Raw genomic sequence first — 17,863 nt, 5'->3', positions numbered from 1 at the left:
TATTTGGTATTATCCTATGTATAGCTAATGCAAACCATGGCATTAGTAATACCAAGGCTATTAATGCATGCATTACCATGATAAAGATAAAATTATCATTAAAGTCCCTTAAAGCTAAAGAATATAGAGGGTATTTTTGTAACAATTAACTTTTTAAAAAATTATGCAATGCATTTTAATTTTTAATACACCACACCAAACTGTGTACAAAAAATAACCTCTGCATAACTAATGCTTGCATTACTAATCCCTGCATTACTAATACACCATATTCAACATTATTCTTATACACTCCTTATTGTCAAGCCCATGAAATACAAAACAACTTGTAAAAATTGCACGGGGCGTCCTATTTGGTCGTCCCCATTTAACTTATACCCATGTTTTTAAAATTATTTAACCTATACCCTAATTTTGATAATTTTAGATGCCTCCTCTTCTTTCTCCCGACTTATGCGCTCCTTTCTTCCTCCTCTTCTTTTCTGATGAGGTTGAGAGCAGTTCGATTTAGGATCTGACCAAACCCATTGCATTTTTTTCCTTTTCAGAGAGGCTGTGCTTTTGAGATAAATAGTGTAAACGAATACAAGTGATTTTGAGCTGGCCGTTTTCCCTTGAATTCTATTTTTGTTGCTTGCATTACCTATTGTTTCTAGCCGTATAAGGGGCTCTCAAAATTCCAGGTTATGTTATATATTGCTGGGCAAAAAGTTGAAAATCTCAAAACATCACTGATGTGGAAATGTGCACTACAAATTGTCTGAAGTTTGCACTATCTGAAGTTCAAATATATCAAGCTGATTTTGTCCTGAAGTTTGCACTACAAATTGAAGAACTTTAGATTAATTTGTCTGAAGTTTGTACTATAAAGTGAAGTTTTCCCGATTACCTTTGTAAGTTAGGCCAAACTTCAGGCGAAAATATTTTGAAGTTTTGTTTAATAAGGCCACACTTTAGGCAAAAAAATTCTCAAGTTTAAACTTCAGACATACACAATTGAATTGAAGTTTGCCCTTGTTATGAACTGAAGTTTGCCCTTGTTATGAACTGAAGTTTGCCTGATTGCCTTTGCAAGTCAGGCCAAACTTAAGGCAAAAATATCTGAAGTTTTGCTTTGATAAGGCTATACTTCAGGCAAAAAATTCTGAAGTTCAAACTTCAGACATACACAATTGAACTAAAGTTTGCCCTTGCACTATGAACTGAAGTTTGCGTGATTGCCTTTGCAAGTCAGGCCAAACTTCAGGCAAAAATATTGAAATTTTGCTTTGATAAGGCTACACTTGAGGCAAAAAATTCTGATGTTCAAACTTCAGACATAAAGTTTTGCTACTTCAGGCTCGTATGTCTGAAGTTACCCGAAAAATGAGTACACTTACAATTTTTTTGTGCAAAGCAGGTATAAATTAAATGGTGATCCAAAAATTAGATATAGATGCAAATGCCCGAACAACTTGGACTATAAGTTCAAGCCTGTTCCTGTCTTAATTAATGTTGCAGTTGTTGATTATATTGGAGTAGGGGGTCAATTGACTAATCTCAGCTCTTTTGGGAAACAGAAAATTCTCTTCGAATTTAGTTGATTTGATCTATCTGCAGTCTTCTTTTCTCCAATCTCCCAAAATTCAATGTATTCATTAGTTGCATTGCTTGTGTTGTTTTTCTCACTTCATATACAATATTAGTGAAAACCATAAAACCGACTCTCAAAAATTACTGCTATCTACCAAGTTTAGGATAAATAAAACTAATGTCAAATAAGATAGGTCATGGTAGCATGCAAAAATTCACTATATGTTTTATAGCATTTTTCTTTCTTCTTATTCATCATTCACGAACTCACCCCATCTAAAACGCAATTGCAAAAGCGCAATTGTTAATCTTGTCAAAACAAGAATAAATTGAAAGTTACATTTCTGTAATGATCAAATGACAATAATTGAATGCTTTGGTCTGATTTTTATAAATTGGTCGAGAATTGGCTCCATTCCTATAGATAGAGTAAGCTTGCCAGCATGTAGAACAGAGAAAATTTATGAGAAAGAGATAAAATGTAAAATTAATCGCCAAATCTCTAATTTATTCTGGTCATGTCAAAGTGATATAAGTATAATATATACTTCTGTGGAGGTCCCGTCACTTCCTGTGGTAAACATGATTATTCATTTATCATCATTCTTGTAATATTTGCCCAATAAAATTGTGTTAGTAGTAGGATAATCAATTATATTCTTCACACTCTTCGTGTTCGAGTATTAAAATAAAACTACTCATAATATAAAGTGTTTTATTTTGATATATAGGTTTTAATGTGACACAAATTTAAATTAACTGAATTAGTATATTCGAATAGGAGATGATTGTCAGAAAATGCCACGTAGAAAAAAGAGGCATCACTTGGAATAATGTCTTATGGTTCAAGTCGGTTTGAGACTTTTATATTTCCCATATATATCCTATTAATCGAAGCAACTATTGCCCAATTCCCAATTCCCAATAAATAGTTGAACTTTCCAGTTTGTGGTTATGGCTCTTTTGCAGAAAGCGTCAACAGCAACTTCTCGTCCTGTTTTAATCTCCTCCATAAGATCAGCTGCTTATAATTTTATTGATGGTCATTAAACTTTTGTGTTTGTTATCCAATTTTTTTTTATATTTTTTTTATTACATAAAAATTATTTAACTTTGTATTCATTACTCAAAAGTCATTTTTTTTTCTTTTATTATACAAAAATTATTTTACTTTGCTCTAATTATCACAAAAGTCACATTTGTCAGATTTTATAATATTTTTACTTAAAATGTCTATTATACCCTTGATATTATATAAATCTTCATATTTATGTAATACCTTCTATATTATATACTATATAATATATTTTTACCTAGGTATTTTATTTATAACTAAAATAACTTAATACTATTTTATTTATTATTTTTATAATATATTCGTACATTTAATTTTTCCTTAACTGATTTTATTTTTAATTTTTACCCGTATTTTATAAAATCTTGTCAAAGTGATTATCTTGTCAAAGTGATTATTGTGTCAAAGTAAAATCTTTTCTTTATTTTGTTACACAAAAATTATTTTACAATTCTCTAGTTATCACGATAATCACTTTGACAAGATTTTATAAAACCTTTCACATGAAAAGTCTATTATGCCCTTGACATTATAAATCCTCCAATTTATGTAATACATTCTATATTATATATTATATAATATATTTTTACCAAGGAATTTTACTTATAATTAAAAGAATTTTATATTATTTTATTTATTATTTTTATAATATATTGGAGTAGCACGTTTAATTTTTCCATGATACTGAATTTGTTTAATCATATTCGAGCATGAACATATTTTCAAATATGAAAACGACAAAAAAATATTTATTTGAAATAACAAAAAAAGATTTGTTTAACAAATGATAGTTTTTTATAGTCAGTAAAACTTTTAATTTTTTTTAAAAAGATATTTGAGTTTAATATTAAATCTTAAGCTTTATCTGTTGATATTATTTATTTGAAACTGTTAATCTGATGTGTGAGTTTACTAAATGTTGGTATTTTATTTATTGGATTAACGAATATGGCTTGATTGATAAATCTGTGAGCTTTGATTTTATAATTATTATTAAAAATATTTCATTAGGCATAGTTAAGAACGTTGACTTGAGATTTGTTCATAGTAAAGTTACTGACAAATTTAATAACGCTACCAATATATCTTGAAAATTAACGTTAAGAAAAAATTAAATGTACGAATATATTATAAAAATAATAAATAAAATAGTATTAAGTTATTTTAGTTATAAATAAAATACCTAGGTAAAAATATATTATATAGTATATAATATAGAAGGTATTATATAAATATGAAGATTTATATAATATCAAGGGCATAATAGATTTTTCAAGTAAACATATTATAAAATCTTGCAAATGTGACTTTTGTAATAACTAGAGCAAAGTAAAATAATTTTTGTGTAACAAAAGAAAGAAAAGTGACTTTTGAGTAACGAACACAAAGTTAAATGATTTTTACGTAACAAAAAAAGAAAAGAAAAGTGACTTTTGGGTAACAAACACAAAAGTTCAATGACCATCAATAAAATTATCTCTGCCATCTCACACGGCTTCATCCTCAACGCCGCCGGCAGAAGTCGGGAGTTCACATCCACCGGCGACAAAAACGTCGCCGTCGCCGACGCTACCTAAAGCTGTAGAATATGTGATTCTAAGGTAGACGACTTGATGAATTGGGCCCGATGTGGCTCCATATGGCCCATGACTTTCGGCCTGGCTTGTTGTGCTGTTGAGATGATGCATACCGGTGCGTCCAGGTATGATTTGGATTGGTTCGGTATCATATTCCGACCCAGCCCGAGACAGTCCGATTGCATGATTGTTGCTGGTACACTTACCAATAAAATGGCTCCTACCATGCGAAGGTAACTACTTGGTCAATCTATAATGGATTGTGTTATACCAAAAATTAGGTTAAGAAAATGTAACAAGGCGTAGGGGTGGCAAAATTGGCCTTTTTAAGTAACTCGTCGAAGTTGCCAATTTTATAAGGGTGGATTATGATCGGTTTGTTGACTCGACCAACTGGTTAAACTCGACGTGATCCATCAAACCATTTGGTCAAAATGGTGTAAGCTCGAAATGATCTGTCAAATCATTTAGGACAAATATATTACTCCCATATTTTATTTTAGACGATACACTTTCCTTATTAGTCCGAAAAGAATGACCGATTTCTACAATTAAAAATAATTCAACTTTAAACTCTTCATTTTACCCATTTTACCTTTAATATGAAGCTTTTATAACCATATAAATGTCATGACCCCACAAAACTTTTACCCTTAAGTTTTTAAGATCACAAGTTTCAAAACTCTTCTTTTTTTCCTAAACTCCGTGTCGAATCAAACTATCTCATCTAAATTGAAACGGAGAGAATACTACCTTATAACCAAATTTGGAGATTGAGACTTACATAAGTTAAAAGAATTTAAGCTTATATTTAAGACAAATATTGCTTCCACATTTTTTAAAAATATAAAATGAAAAAGGAGGAGAGGATGAGTCCGGTTGAGCGTGTTGGGTCATGATATGTTATGATTCTTTTGGATTAAACTCATTTTCTATTAAGAAGCTCTAGCCATGGAGGAATTGAAGATTCTAGAAGATGAGAGAAGAAGAAGAAGATTGGAAATGAAGCTTTGTGTTATTCATCTTCAACGCAGAGAAAAATGAATTGTAATTACAATCACTTAGTCATTGTCCTATTTATACAGAATTAACTAACTTTAACAAACTACAACTAACTCTAACAAACTACAACTAATTACACTTAGTGTATAAATAGCTGGGACCCACAATACTTAACACTCCTCCTCAAGCTGAGGGATGAAATATTTCTTTCATCCCCAGCTTGCCTACGAGATACTCATGTTGTGGCTTGCACAGTCCCTTAGTTAACAAGTCTGCCAGTTGTTCTGTTGTTCTGATGTATCATGTTTGAATTAAGCCTTGTACAATCTTTTCCCTCACAAAATGGCAACCAATATCAATGTGTTTGGTTCTTTCATGGAAAATGGGATGAGCAACAATTTGTATAGTAACTTTACTGTCACATTGAAGCTGTATAGGCTGCTCTATATCAGTTCCCAATTCCTTGAAAAGTCCTGTTAGCCTTACCACCTCTGCTATAGTAGAAGTCATGCTCCAGAATTCAGCTTTAGCAGAGCTTTTAGATACAGTTCCTTATTTCTTGGAATTTCAAGATATCAGTGCTTCACCAAACTTTACTGCATAGCCAATCACTGACCTCCTGGTCTCCACACAAGCACCCCAATCAGAGTCATAATATGCAATTAACTGCTTGTATGCTTTAGCAGGCATGAACAGTCCAAGGCCAGGTGTAGTTTTGATATACCTCACTACTCTTAAGGCAACTTCCATGTGAGACAACTTAGGTGCATGCATGTATTGGCTGAGTACTTGAACCACAAAGGCAATGTCAGGCTTTGTCATGGTCAAGTACAACAGCCTGCCAACTAGCCTCTGATAACTTCCTTTTTCTTCAAGTTCCTTATCCTATGTGGTATTGTTATTTGGTATTTCCTTGTTAAATTCAATGGATGCGAGCTTATGGTTGAATTCACGAGGTGTAGCTGCTGGCTTACCTTCTGCTAGTCCAAGCTCTGACACAAGTTCAAGAGCATATTTCCTTTGGCACATTACTATGCCTTCTTGAGATCTAGAAAACTCAATACCAAGAAAGTATTTGAGTTCACCAAGGTCTTTCATCTTAGACCTCTCTTGTAATCTTTTCCTGATCTGTTTTATTAGTTCTAGATTGCTTCCAGTTACCAGGAGATCATCCACATAAACTAGAATAACAACCAAGTCTGAGGCTACTTTCTGTGTAAAAAGAGAGTAATTATAGTGAGATTGAACAAAGCCCATATCAACCAAAGCTTCAGTTAATTTCAGATTCCATTGTCTAGGAGCCTGTTTCAATCCATACAATGACTTATGGAGTTTGCATACCTGCTGACACTCCCCCTGGCATGAAAATCCACCAGGAACATACATGTACACCTCCTCTAGAAGGTCTCCTTGAAGAAAAGCATTAGAACATCTATCTGCAACACATACCAACCAGAAGCAGCAGCTAAGGGAACTATAGCTCTGACAGTGACCATTTTATCCACTGGAGAAAAGGTTTATGTATAATCCAAACCTTCCTGTTGACTGTAGCCTTTAGCTACCAGTCTGGCTTTGTACCTTTCCACTTCACCAGAAGATTTGTACTTGACTTTAAATACCCATTTGCAGCCTATAGGAACCTTCCTAGGAGGCAAAGAGACAATGGACCAAGTATTGTTTTCTTCAAGAGCAGTGATCTCAGCCTTCATAGCCTCAACCCATTTAGGGTCTTGGGTGGCTTCTGCAAAGGACCTAGGTTCCACAATGGCTGAGAATGCAGCCAGAGAATATCTATAGCTAGGTGACAGATTATCATATGCCACATGATTGATCATAGGATAAGGACAAATTGACTTCTTTGGTGGAACTACATAGTCAGCTAGCCACACGGGTGGTTTAGTGAGTCTTGAAGATTCCTGAGTGACACAAAAGGAGCAGATGGTTCACAAGCTAAAGTAGTAGGAGACACTGGTGAGAGTAAATGAGAGTGACTAGGAGAGTGAGATACTGAGATGGGGTCAACGACATCAGTATTGTTGAGAGTTGGAGATCCTGCTGGTGTGGAAGTAGCATTAGGAACAATAACTGACTGAGTTGGCTATTCTACAAGCTCCAGTATAGGGAACAAAAGTGATGCACCTGAAGATATATATTTGAATGGGAACACTTCTTCTTTGAAGACAGTGTCCTTGCTAACAAAAAACCTTTTGGAGCACAAATCATAGAGAATATAACCATTTTGTGAGGATGAGTAGGCCATATGCACAACAGGGATTGCTCTGGGACATAATTTATCACCTTTTCTCACCTGAGTAGCATAACACATACTTCCAAAGACCCTCAGATGTTGTAGAGAAGGACTCCTTTGGAAAGTTTGTCAAATGGAGATTTGCCTTGTAGCACAACAGTAGACAATCTATTCAGGAGATAGACTGTAGTAGAGACACACTCTCCCCAGAATCTGAGAGGCAAGTGGGCTTGAAATCTGAAAGCTCTGGCCATATCCAAGATGGACATGTATTTTCTTTCAACAATTCCATTCTGTTGAGGAGTGTATATGCAAGAGGTTTGATGTACAATACCCTGATTTTTCAATAAGGTTTGTAGTTGATCATTGAGAAACTCTGTACCATTGTCTGTTCTTAAGCATTTAAGCTTGCTATCAAACCGTGTGAATATTAGTGCTATAAAGTTTTTCAATACTTCAACAATATCTGACTTAGAGTGCAGTAAGAAAAGCCAAGTGTATTTTGAGTAATCATCTACTAGAGTTAAGAAATACCTTTTTCCATCATGAGTAGGTACTCTATAAGGCCCCCAAACATCACCATGAACCAAATCAAAAGCAGATTTAGAGTAAGAGGAGCTAATGGGAAAGGGTAGACTTGATTGCTTGGCTATAGGACACACAGTACAATGATGTTATCTAAAATGCATGTCATGCAAAACTTTCACAGACCTTAAAACCTTCAAAGGAACATGACCTAACCTCTGATGCCATAAGGAGGATACATTACATGACTTATTATCTGCTAGGTTATTACCTTTATTGATGTCATCTGATATGGTATTTACAGTTGAAGTAGAAAGAGATACTAGTGGAGAAGAAGCTTGTTGATTGAACACTTGTCTGTCATCTGCCTTGAGGATATACAAACCAAGCTCTTTCTTACCAATCCCCAAGACCTTCCCACTTGAGAGTTCCTGAAAGACATAGAAGTCAGGGTAAAATGCTGCAAGACATCTCAATTCCTTTGTGAGCTTTGACATAGAGAGGAGGTTGTACTTAAATTCTGGAATGTGAAGGATGTTCTTAACTTTCTTATTCTTGAAGAAGAACAGATACCTACATGAGTGATAGACACATGTTCTCCAGTTGGTAAATGAACCTTACTCCTAGCATTCTATGGTATTTCATCATAAGTATTTAGCAAATTCAAACCGTGAATCATATGGTTTATGGCACCAACATCTATTATCCAATTATTATGGACTAAATTGGTCATGAAGGCATGTACAGTACCTGTTGGCCCTGCAACAACAACATTGGCAGCAGATTCAATCTCATTATCATTGTTCAACAAGTGCAGGATTTGCTGATATTGTTCCTGAGTGAAAAAGTGAGTTGGAGCTGGAGTAGTTGTCACCTGTTGTCCCTGTGCTTATGGCTATGAAAAAACTAGAATTAATAGCACTATTGGCTTGAGCATGTGGAGCTCCCCCTCTTCTCTTATTCTTGAAATCAGATGGATAACCATGAAGCTTGAAACAATTTTCTCTGGTGTGACCCTTGTATTTGCAATAATCACACCAGACTGCAGCTTTACCAGCTGAATTCCTAGGTTTGTAACTTCCATTTGAGTTATTTGAACGGATATTAGACTGTCCTCCACCACTGTAACCTCCAGTATACATCTTGTTACTTATCATTGCAACATCATTACTTTCAGCATATGCACCTTTTCTACTAATCCTCTGGCTTTCTACATTTACTGTCATGGCATAGGCCTGGTTCAGATTTGGTAAGGGTCGAGTCATAAGCACTTGATTCCTTGCATTCTCATAGGATTCGTTTAAACCAATGAGGAACTGATATAGCTTCTGTATCTGGTAATGTTCTACATGTTTCCTTGATTCAGCACAGCCACATGAAGGTGGTGGTGTTAGTGTTTCATACTCATCCCAGAGTTCTCTCAGTTTAGTATAGTATACTTAGACAGAGGATATGCCTTCAGTCAATGTGGTAATTTCTTTGTGCAAGTAACAAGCTCTAGATGCATTATTCTTATCAAATCTCTCCTTGAGGTCTTCCCAAACAGTGTGTGCATCGGAGGCATATATCACAAAGCTGATCAAACTAGGTAAAACTGTGTTCATTATCCAAGCAAGCACAATAGCATTGCATCTATCCCACAATTCATGCAAAGTAGAATTGTATCTAGTCTTTCTACAAGTTCCTAGAACAAAGCCTAATTTGTTTTTACCATGCAAAATAATTTTCATAGATCTACTCCAAATTGAATAATTTTCTGAACCTTGAAGCTGAATAGAAGTGAGTACATCACCTTGAGTATCAGAAGGATGAATGTAAAGAGGATGATTGTGATCAACCAGCTTTGTAGTTGGCGTAGAAATTGAAGTGGCAAATGGAGAATCACCAGTTTCTTCATTGATCGCCATTGTAGCAGAGACAAATTGCTTCTGAGAGTTAAGCTTTCAAATTGTTAAATTCTCACAAAATTAGTCTCGATCTGACCGTGATTCAACGAGATAATTGAGAATTCCCAAACCCTAGAATGAGTGAGAAGTCTTCTGTGTTGAAGAAATAGCTCGATCGATCGATGAGGTTGAGAAGCTAGCAATGCAATCAAATTACTCTAGTTCTATCACAGCAGAGCTTTAGAGAGACGAGCACCAAGCTCTGATACCATGTTAAGAAGCTCTAGCCATGGAGGAACTTAAGATTCTAGAAGATGAGAGAAGAAGAAGAAGACTGGGAATGAAGCTTTGTGTTATTCATCTTCAATGGAGAGAAAAATGAATTGTAATTACAATCACTTAGTCATTGTCCTATTTATACAGAATTGACTAACTTTAACAAACTACAAGTAACTCTAACAAAGTACAACTAATTACACTTAGCGTATAAATAGCTGGGACCCACAGTACTTAACATTTTCATTCAAGCAAGTGAGTTGAGTCTCGACTCATTTATTGGTTTCATCTATTTTGACTCGCATAAGATTGATAAATTTGGCTCAATGAGCTACTTTGCCACCTCAAATTAAATAGTTTATTTGTTTGAATAATGCCTAGGGTATATGATCAGATGCCAGAACCGAGGTGTGTAATATCGATGGGAAGCTGTGCGAATGGAGGTGGTTATTACCATTACTCTTACTCGGTAGTGAGGGGCTGCGATAGGATTGTTCCCGCTGATATTTACGTGCCGGGTTGTCCTCCGACAGCAGAGGCATTGCTCTATGGTAGACTGCAGCTTCAGAAGAAAATTAATCGTAGAAAAGATTTTCTTCATTGGTGGACCAAGTGAGCTACATCCCTCTTAATTATCAGTTGTGTAGAGTGTATATATACTGCAGATATTAGGGTGGTGTTTTGATATTTGTGCGTTGCGCGTGTTGTGTAATTGAACTTTACGCCATTGTACACAAAACAGAAGCAGCAGGGAAGATTTTGGTCGGCTACTTTGTTCGGACTCTTCAAAAATGTCGTTGGGTGCATGTCGGATCCTCCAAAAGTAGTGCATTTTTGAAGGATTCGACACGGGTGCGGCAACATTTTTAAAGAATCCGAACAACATAGTAATGGTTAGTCTAATCTATCATGTGTGTAAATATAGCAAAATAGTAGAACTAGAATGTGATTTCTATGTAGTTTCTATAAAGATGTTAGGACTGTATTATATTTGATGAATTGATGTGTGTTTTCTATCTATTTCTGCTACATAAGTATTTGATCCGGTTTTTAGACGTTCCAACTTATAATAGTTTCAAATTCAATTGCCACCAGTTTTAGGTATTACTTTCCATGTTGCTGGTTGTATGAACAGTTTTTTACATTGTCAGTGAAATAAGCTCTCGTACATATAATACATGCACGAGCAGAATCCAGTTGATTTGGAACAAATAATAATGTAATGACAATACGTGTCCCTACTACTTATCCAGTCCAATATGAAACCATTTTCCAATTTTCAACCTGGATTAAATAGTAGACTTACCAATACTGACAAAAGTAAAGTTGAATATTGGAACCTAATGGGTCCAGCTCAGTCTACTCTAGGGCTGTCCAACGGGACGGGACGTCCCGTCCCGTCTCGGTCCCGTCCCGCATCCCGTCCCGTCCCGTCCCACTTAATTTTAAACGGGATGGCCCCATGTTAAACGGGACACTGGATGGGATGGGATGGCCATTTCGTCCCGTTTATTCCGTCCCATTTCGTCCCGTCCCGTCCCGTCCCGTCTGTTCCGTCCCGTCCCGCCTGTCCCGTCCCTTCCCGCGTCCCTTTTTTTTTAAATTATAGCCGTTGGGCAACGGCTATAATTGCAAAAATAGCCATTCCCAACGGCCAAAAAGGCCATATTTGGCCCCCACTCCCACCAAAACACCCCCTTACCCCCAAATTTTTAATATAATCCCTAAGTTTATTAAATTACACTTTGGCCCTATTTTCTACTATAAATACCCCAATCCTTCTTCATTTCTTCCCAAAAAAATAAATTATTCTCTCTCAAATCCCTTTCATTCTATCTATATTATTCTCTCAATTTTCTCGCAATCAAGTGATAAGTTTCAAGTATTTGGACAAATATTTGGAGCAACTTTCAAGCTTCAAATTAATTTATCAAGTATTTGGAGCAATAGTTTGGGCAATTTCTTCAAGTTTCAATATTTAATCACGGTGCACTCGTTCCATCTCCTAATTTTAATATATATTTTTTTGCGCATTATTTTAGTATTTAATTTTTGTGTTTACTTTACGTGTTCTATTTTTGTATTTCATTTGTGTTTTTAATTTTTGTGTTAACTTTTTAAATTTAATTTTGTATTTAAATTATGGCACCTAAAAATGTATTTGGCGTATTTAAAAAAATTAGTAAAAAAAGTAGTAAAGGTGAAAGTAGTAGTAATCCTAATCCTAGTCCTAATCCTAGCCCTTCTCCTATAATTAGAAAACATATAGATGAAATGACTCATGTTGATGAAACTTTATTTTTCCAACTCCCCGCATGTTATAATATTAATTTCGGAGAACAACTAGATCATGAAACTTTACAAAGACAATTTGGAAAGGATATTTTTATTGAGGACGAAGAAAATGAGGATGAAGAAAATGAGGAAGAAGAATTAGATGAAACACCCACTAGTCCCGTAACACAAGCTCCAACTCAGAGTCAATCTCGATCTGGAGCTTTACCCCCTGTACCTCCTGTAAGGGGTAAGCCTAAGGGTGAACGTCCCAAAACATCACTTGTATGGAAATTTTTTAAACATGATAAAGTCAATCAACGTGCTACATGTTGTACTTGTAGTAAAGTACAACATGCTTGCGGCTATATTTTTCGGGCTAATAAAGCGAGTAGAATTCGTGAATTTGCTCAACAATGTGCTAGTGCTAACCTTCCATATAGAAAAGTTCCAAAAGATGTTTGTACCAGGTGGAATTCTACTTATGAAATGCTTAAAGTTGCTTATGATTATCGGGTGCCTATACAAAAGGTATTTAATATGCATAATGGTATTCCCGCTGATCAAATTGTTGATTCTGATTGGGATCAGATCAAAGAGCTTACTAAATTTTTAGAAAAATTTTATTATGCTACAAAATAATTTTCTGGTATATATTATCCTACTATTACACAAATATTATGGTATATTTGTGGAATTTCTGTTGTATTTGGTAAGTATAAAACTAATCCAACTTATGCACCGGCCATTAATGAAATAATTATAAAATTTAAAAAGTATTTTTTCCCTATTCCCCAAGTTTATTTAATTTCTACTATACTTAACCCATCTTTAAAATTAAGAGGTGCAAAGGGACTTGTTCGTAAAATTTATGAGAATTTAGCAATTCAAGAAAATGAACAATGGAGAGTGCTTTTAGCGCGGCAAGATTTTAAATCTGAGATTATAAACATTCATTAGCGGAGGACAGCCTAGAGATTTCCGCATTATTCAGAGATTGGATTAATTCAGAAAGAAGAAATCTTGGTTTTGAAAAATTAACCACTAGGGAAGAAGAAGAATACAATGAGATACTTAGCACTGGGAGCGATGACGGCATGGAACTCATGGAACATCAATCAACATTGCCAATTCCAGAACAATGTCCGAGAGAAATTATAGATAAGTTACAACGAAGTTATATAGGAGCTTACAAATATTAGTATGATAATTTTTTATTGGCTACTAAGAGGCCTAGTTCAAAGTTCAAACAGAACCCTTCCTAGAAGGTGGCTGCATAGATTAGGTGCTCTTCAAAAGAATTATATTTGTATGTGAGATTTGAAAGTTCTATTAATAAAATAAAAGGCTCTAAGCGTTGAATTTGTTTTATGAATTCTCTTACACTCGAAATTATATTAAATAAATTATAACTCTATTATATATTTATAATTGCTAGAATATTTTATTACAAGTCTTTTGTTTTAATATTTTATAATTCTTTACTTAGTTTCCTAATTTTCGTTTAATTTTTAAATTTATTGAATAAGTCAAAAAACTAGATGTTGCAAACTTTAAAAACTTAGTCATTGCCAAAAGAATATCCGTTGTCAAACTCAATGCTTAAATAATTTTTTTAAAAATGGCACTTAAGGCCCGCGAACCCGTCCCGTCCCGTCCCGTCCCATCTCGTTTGTTAGCGGGATGGGATGGGCCTACCGTCCGCCCCGTCCCGTCCCGTCCCGTTTGTTAGCGGGACGGGATGAGCCTACCGTTTCATCCCGTTTGTCCCGTCCCATTTCTTCCCGGTTAAATATCGTTCCGTCCCGTTCCGTCCCGTTAATTTTGTCCCGTTCCGTTGGACAGCCATAGTCTACTCCGCGTAAATTGCAAATGTCGTATTCTTTGTTCTGTTTGCCGCTTTTGGGGTTATTGATTTTGCTGTTGCCAATTGTTAAATGTAAGGTGGGTCTTTTCGTCGTCAATTCAATCTTAGTTAAAACTTCAATGCAAGTATTAGATATGGGGTGAAAAATAAATAAATTTATTATAAGTGAGAAATAAATTCAAGAAGATATATTGATAATCAGAATCAAATTTAAATTTGGAAAAAAGATAGTAGTACATATTATGCACTTATTGTTTCGGTACTACATGCATGTCATCTGAATAATTCTTTTTTTTTCTTCGTTGTCCTCTACAAATATTAGTAGAAGCCTATCCAAAATTTTATAAACTACTTTAATTCGTTTCTGAAACTTGTGTATTAATCTGGTACAGATATATCTTAAATTGACCAGATTTCACCTATACGCAGAATTTATGGAGACAGTATATGCAACTATGCAAGCCACTAGCAATGTACATCTGCATCGTCTTTTAGGCACGAAATTATGATATTTAATTGCAAATCCAATTACCTATAGAAAAATGGTCTCATTGATATTTTCCCTCTATTTTACAAATTAACGAAAGAATACAGACAATAAAGTGGCAGACCTATACGTAGGTGGAGCTATGATTTGAAATTTATGTGTCCGAAATTTTAGTTATTTAAAATTACTAGGTTGTAAATTAACAATTTACACATATTCAATAAATTTCTTTAGACGAGTACAAAATTTGGACCAGAGCTACTTAATAGACTTAATTTATAATCGATATACTAGCTTCGCCCCTAAACCTATATACCCACCTTGTGAGAAAAACCCATATTTCTGCTTTCATTGGTTCCACATTGAATATGTCGAAGAGATCTTGAATAAAGAATTTACGTCTATCTTAAAAGAATTTGTTTACCTGAAAAACGGATAAAGTTAAATTTATACATAGTTCTAGGGGTACGTGGTATAACTTGGCACAAATCAGAAAAGTAAATAAAAATATATTGAATATTGACTTTAAAGAATGAAATACGAACCAAATTGAATAGAAAGCGATTTTATGAACAAGCAAGATGAATCAATTTATAAAGCTCACAAGAGGATAATCTCTACTGTATTTCTCTATGAATAATAGTATCTGAATATGAGAGTGTTTGAATGCCTTAATGTCGGATTTCTTTACAGAAATGTTAGTCATTCTTTTTATAGTGGAGAAAACCCTACTTTAGATATAAAAAATACACAGTGGGGATCCCATGATAGATTAGTTAATTGACTTTTCCTTAATTCCCGTCGAGATTTTCTCCTTTAGTGCGGCTGTAACGACTCTTGTCTCTTTCCTCGACCCTGATTGGACTTGGTATTGATCGATCTCCAGATTTAGAGATCGATATTGTCTTGAGCTAGATATTGACTCGGGGCCCGGTGTTGACTTGGGCTCGGTATTGACCGATCTCTGGCTCTTAAGCTCGATAACGCCGCTTCGCATCATTGTTCGATTTGGACCTGAGCTTGATAATGACATCGAGCTTGGTATTTGATCGGTCCCTGAAATTTGAGCTCGGTAACCTGGCTTCAGATCTCATCTCGATATTATGAAGATGATCTTCGGTCTATTATGTTCCAATCTTGATTAATCATTTGAAGGTCAAAACCAGTTTTGACCATATACAGATAGTCCCCTCATTTTTCGGGAAGAATGTGGCGAGAAACGACATGATTTTCCAATGGTATGACTAGATATGCACTGATGTTTGTATCGAGCCCGACCATGACGTACGTGATAGATGCCCCGTCGGTTCAGTTACCAATGCATTAAATGCGTGTCAGACGATGGTCTTCCATTTACTGATATTGAACCGTCATTGCCAACTCTATAAATAGCTCTTCTTTTTACCATTTTTTACTTTTAGATCTCCAATCTCCAAATCTTCTAAGTTCTTTTTTTGCATTTTCTGAGTTCTTCATCTGCGAATCTGTGATTTTCACTGCAAAATCCCTTTTTAGAATACCAAATCTTGTCATCTTTCTCTATCTTCAGTCTTCAAATCCAAATGGAGAAAACGTCAAAACCCGTTCCTCAAAAAGAAAAAGCTTCTTCTTCGCGGCCCGCTGGCGACAAAACACCGGTGGAGCCACAACCTGAGGAGTGTGTTCCCGGGGGGGTGTGTTCTTACTTCCGATTTTAAGAACGACAAAGCCTTGCCGGTTCCCGGTCGGTGCGAGCCAGTATCGAGGTACATGTGCTTGATAACTGAGGGATATTACTACTCATGTGAAATAGTTTTTAAGTGTGTATACTTACCCTTTCATGTTGGGCCTTCTCGACCCCATTGTCATCGATTTTTGCTGCCAATATCAAGTAACCCTAGGCCAAATCCATCCTTTTTTTCAGTGGATCGTTATTTTGATCCGCTTCTTCGTCAACAAAGTCGAGGGGATGCCTTTCACCCTCGACCACCTCATTAGATTGTACAGCCCCAGCCTCTACCGAGGTGGGTTAATAAAAATCCAGCGCCGGGCTACCAAAATGTTATTCTCAAGCATAGACGAGGATAAGGATCGAGGCTGGATGGGCAGGTTCATTCGAGTGAAGACTTCTGACTTAATCCCGGCCGAGAAGATGTCGTTTCCCGAGGAATGGAACATGAAGCGTAAGTATAATTCTACTGTTAGCTCCTATTGCTTTGCTCCTTTGTTTCTTTCTCACCGATATCCTTTTCTATGATGTAGCGATTGCTTGGATGCCCGGTGCTATTCCTAACCTTAAGAGCTGGGTACGGGACCTGGCTTCGACCTCCACATATGCTGAGTGCTTGTGGCGCGACTTATCAAAGGGCCTATGGGAGGCTAAAAATCATGGTAAGCCTCTTTCCCATGTCTTCGATGATTCGAACAAAATGTCTTTCTTATACCTAACCAATTTTCTTATGTGTAGGCATGGGCAAAGATGCGGTCATGAGGCCCCCGTCTGGTGAGGAAGAGACTTCGGCCCCAGTTCCGAAACCGGTGAAGGACAACAAGATAAAAAGGGCCTCTAGTTCCGAGGATCCAGAACTTAAGACAAGGACAGCTCATAAGCCGAGAAAGAATACCATCCCTCTGACCGAAGAATCCGTTCGTCGCCTAAGGGATGAAAACGAAGAAGAAGAAGATGATGACTTCGGCCTGGTGTCCCGAGTGAAAATGAGAACCGAGGCTACAAAGGCTACTGAATCGGTGAAGGCCATAGAGATTCTATTTCGTGATGAGAGAGTCTCGGGAAGAGAATTGGTCGAAGTCCCCAAGTCGTCGAGGATCAAGGCTACCACCCACCATAATGAGCCAATGATGGGTACGACTGTAGGGGCTAGTCTCGAGGCCCTTCGAGATGGAGAGAACTCTCTAAGTGATTCACTTGGGGCAATAGAAATTGGAGGCTCCCCGCTACTCCCCTCATTTTCCGAGGAAATGATTCGGGAGGCTCGGGCCTTGAAGACCCTTTTCTATCGAAGGGGGCCACGGAAGGGAAGATCCTTTTCGTGATTATTTAACTGGGGTCAAAGATGCTACCGGCCTGAGCGATT

The 17,863-nt window shown here is 36.1% G+C and overlaps 1 pseudogene; it reads left to right on the top strand.

Annotated features, from left to right (window-relative positions):
- Positions 1-2,526: 2,526 nt before the first annotated feature.
- LOC107788566 (uncharacterized) lies at positions 2,527-10,777 on the top strand (annotated as a pseudogene).
- The last annotated feature ends 7,086 nt before the right edge of the window (positions 10,778-17,863 follow it).

The sequence above is a fragment of the Nicotiana tabacum genome, chromosome 4 (assembly GCF_000715075.1).
Source record: "Nicotiana tabacum cultivar K326 chromosome 4, ASM71507v2, whole genome shotgun sequence".
Lineage (NCBI taxonomy): Eukaryota > Viridiplantae > Streptophyta > Magnoliopsida > Solanales > Solanaceae > Nicotiana > Nicotiana tabacum.
The sequence above is the reverse complement of the archived record's forward strand: the minus strand, read 5'-3'. Positions and strand labels throughout refer to the sequence as shown.